The sequence below is a fragment of the Scyliorhinus canicula genome, chromosome 10, assembly GCF_902713615.1.
Source record: "Scyliorhinus canicula chromosome 10, sScyCan1.1, whole genome shotgun sequence".
Lineage (NCBI taxonomy): Eukaryota > Metazoa > Chordata > Chondrichthyes > Carcharhiniformes > Scyliorhinidae > Scyliorhinus > Scyliorhinus canicula.
Window position 1 is genome coordinate 27,787,623 of NC_052155.1, and position 3,998 is coordinate 27,791,620.

Here is a 3,998-nt window from a genome sequence, read left to right on the forward strand (position 1 = left end):
CATGAAGGGACCCCAGACTGACTGAGTGAAAGCGGGTTGGGGCAGCTGGGGAGGAAGGGGATGCAGGGGTAGGGGCGGTGATTGTCTGTGGCCAAAATCTTGGCCTGCCCAATGCTGGGTCCTTCCCCTGCCAGGGGGCTGCTTATAAAGCTGACTGACTGTCAAGCAGTCTTCTGAGGGCAGGGGAGACCCTGTGCGACCTCCATTTTATCCCTGAGATACGATTAAATTCCGTTGGCTTTCGGTAAATTGGGTGCCAATTGGCTCATTGATGGGCTCAATTGCTGCACCTCTGCCTCAGGCCACAAATCCCACCTCAGCCCCTTTCACCCTCCAACTTATTCGTGGGTGCTTTTCCCAGCCTCGGGAATCTCTTCCACAAGCACGTGGGCCATGCCACCATGGTTCCTGCTGTATGAAATCCAGACCAGCGATGTCCCTGGAATTTTATCTGCGGCAACTAATGTAACAATGCAATTTGTATTAAACAACAGTGAACAAAACTTCTTAGTTCACAACAGACATTAATAAAACAAAAGGGAGGGGAAATGAATAATGAGTACCAACGTAATCAGATTCAGAAGCGTTTAGAGTTTTTAGATAACTGGGCCAGTAGGTGACAATAACTGGGCCAGTAGCTGGCTAATGTCATTGACGCCTTTTGGATTCATTTCTATCTCAGTGCTTATTAAAACAGCTGTCCACTGGCACCCTATCAGGCCTGTCCATTTTGTGTCATGCCAACATGAAATTACGTCTGTCTAAAACCCGATTGTTAATTAGCAGTGTGCACAGGCGGTCCTCAGCTCACAAGAGATTTTAGGATGAGTGCAACTCCGCCAAAGTCCTGCGCTGCGCCTGATGCTCTGACCACTTCTCCGTCAGGTCAGGATGGTTGCTGCCCTCCATCGCCATGTTGAGCTGGTGTTCACGGACAGCACCCTGCTGCTGGACGCATGGACCCTCCTGTGTCAGATCAGTACTGCGCCTGGGGTTGGCTGAGGACAGGGGTATCCTTCCCCCTGGCGCCACACACTAGAATCTATCTGGACAGCACTGTGCTGTGGGACTGATGGAGCTACCAGGACAAAGGTCCAATTTTCAGCTGGCAGTGGAGTGCGAGATGAGGCTGGGGGATGAGGATGGCCTGATAAAGACAAGTGGGGGGGGGGGGGGGGAGGCTGACACTGACAGACAGAGGGGCAAGGAGGTGGATAGAGTAGATGAAGAATGGAGGGCAGAGTGAAGACTGAGAGGAAGGAAGCTGGGCCCCAACAAGGCTGCAACAAGGGTGTGAAAGGGATATCACATCATTTACTAGAAGGGTAAGATTGAAGACTCCCGATGCAATGGGTAGAGGTGCAAGAGGGACTTGGGCACCTTGCTGGTGATGGTTTCAGGAGGACGGTTGTTGACTCTAACTAACTTTTTTTTGCGGCTTCCAGCCTTTTCCCTCCTGAGTTGCTGACAGCCTGCAAGGCCTGGTGAAAACAGGTGGGCTGGAGAGAGTGATACGGGTGTGCTGGCCTGGCATTTAAATATGGCGCCAAACCTTCGAACCTGCCAGATGAGGTCAGGCAGATGAATCAGCTGCTGGCCCACCATGTGACTTGGACAGGAACACATCGCTGCATAATTAATGAGGTTCCAAGTGCGGAATCTGGCACAGGAACCCGCAAGTTCGGCCAGCGGGAAAGGGGCTGTCTGAGCCGCACGCGACCACATTTAGTCACACAATGGGAGAGTTCCGCCTGTTAACTCTGTTTCTCTCTCCACAGATGCTGCCAGACCTCCTGAGCTTTTTTCAGCATTTCCAGTTTTTATCAAAGGATATCACTGTGGAGAGTTCTTAAAGCTGTCACGCTTGGTCTCACCATTTTCAGTAACTTCATCAATTACCTTCCCTCTATTATTCTGTGAGTATTGGGGCCGTGCAGTGATGCGCTTACCAATGTTCAGTTCCATTCACAACTCCTCCAGCAATGTAGCAGCATATGCCAGCCTACAGCAAAACCTGAACAAAATCTACCCTGACAAATGACCTATGCATGCATCCCCTTGTAACTCCTTGTCTAATCCTTTTTTACAGCCTGTACTGCTGGCTGAATTTAAAACCACTGATTTTTGGTTTTGAATTAAACCACTTCCCCCCCCCCCGCCCTGCTGCAAGCTGATATTTGGAATGACCCCCCCATGCAGAGTGCTCTGTGGCACAGCTCATGATGTCATGTTGTTGGACTTGGCTAGCAGCCAATCCCTTCCCTTAAATTCCAGGACATCTTCTATTCTCGATTGGGATTGGTACAGCCTTCAGAAAATTCTGGAACAGAAAGGGTGGTTCAATTTTTGGCTTTCAGTTTCTGTTTAGACCTGAAAGGCAGCACACAGAAGGTTGAGTCTCTCTCTCTACTCTCTCTGGTGATTTAAAAGGCTTCCAGTTAGCCAATGGATGTTCCACTGGAAGGTAAAGCAGATGTCTCAACTCTCTGAATGATGATTTAAAAGGCTGAAGCCTGTGAAAGTAACTTCTCATCTAAAGGCTGTGAACAGTCTCTCCAGGCACGTCTGTAAAAGCAACCTCTGTTTGGAAGGCTGGGGAAGGCACAGTGTTGATAACTCTCCCCTGAGATATCTAGAGGTCTGGAGGTATGGGCGGCACAGTAGTACAGAGGTTAGCACTGTTGCTTCACAGCCCCAGGGCCCCAGGTTCGATTCCTGGCTTGGGTCACTGTCTGTGTGGAGTCTGCACGTTCTCCCTATGGTGCTCCGGTTTTCTTCCACAAGTCCCGAAAGACGTGCTGTTAGGTAATTTGGACTTTCTTCATTCTCCCTGTGTACCCGAACAGATGTCGGAATGTGGCGATTAGGTGCTTTTCACAGTAACTTCATTGCAGTGTTAATGTAAGCCTACTTGTGACAATAAAGATTATTATTAAAGGGGCCTTTTATTTTCTCTTCTCTACAGTTAATCTTGATCTTCAGAAACGGCAGAGAAGCGTCGATAAGTTGAATGGACGGACAATCTTCTCTTAAATTCTCAAGTAGGGAATTCTAATATTACCTTATAGCCAGTCTGGTGGAGGCTTGTACAACTGAAAATGACTCCCCAGAGAGAGTTTTACAACCTGCATATTTTAATGGAAGACAAACATCGAAAGATCCAAACCAAACCAGCATTGCAACACTTTGCGTCCTTGAAAGATCATCAACTACAAAGTCAACAACCTCAGCAGCAAAGATCCATCTCTCATCCCCAATTTAATCCCTGTTATATTGAACCTTTCCTATCCCCCCTCCCCACCCTGTGTCTGTCTTGTGTTTGTCAGGGTAGAGGATGGGACGGTGTTGTTCTATTATTTCCATTACATGTTTATCTTTTTTATTATAATAAACAGCCTTTTAAATGTTTTACTCACAAATCTGGTGCCTGTAATTATTGGAGCAGTCAAAGGTCAAAGATCTCAAGGAAATACACAAATTATTGATTGCTTAATTTATGTTGGGACTCTGGGGCTGGAACTGACCACGCACTCGCCCAGGGTGTCATAACACCTGGTAACATCCGTGCCATGTAATGTGTGATATGATGACTATCAGCAATCATCTCCACCCATGCCCCTCAGTGGCACCACCATCCTGGCTTAACTGGGCCAGCCATATTGACACAATGACCACAAGAGCAAGACAGAGGCTCGGTACTCTTCAACATGTATCTAACCAACTCCTCACCATTCCAGCACTGCACCAAAATAGTGCTTGTTTTCATCCTTCAAGGAAGATAAAAGCAGGGAAATCAGGGGAAAATGGTCGGGAATCGGGGGAAGGTAACCGGGGCATGGAGGGGAGAGATGGACTGGGAGAGGGGGACGACGACGACGGCTAAATCTGAGGATGGAGGTGCGAACCACGGGGGGGGGGGGGGGGGGGGGGGGGGGGGGGGGGGGGACACAGCCAAAAGCCCAATAAAAGATTCATTAAAAAAAACTTCAGCATCAACC

General features: G+C 48.5%; 1 long non-coding RNA gene across 1 annotated transcript; it reads left to right on the forward strand.

The window, feature by feature from the left end:
- The first annotated feature begins 1,787 nt into the window (after positions 1–1,787).
- Positions 1,788–3,411, forward strand: LOC119972292. The gene is made up of 2 exons (XR_005462027.1): positions 1,788–1,916; positions 2,966–3,411. It is a non-coding gene; the product is annotated as an uncharacterized LOC119972292 (long non-coding RNA).
- Positions 3,412–3,998: the final 587 nt, after the last annotated feature.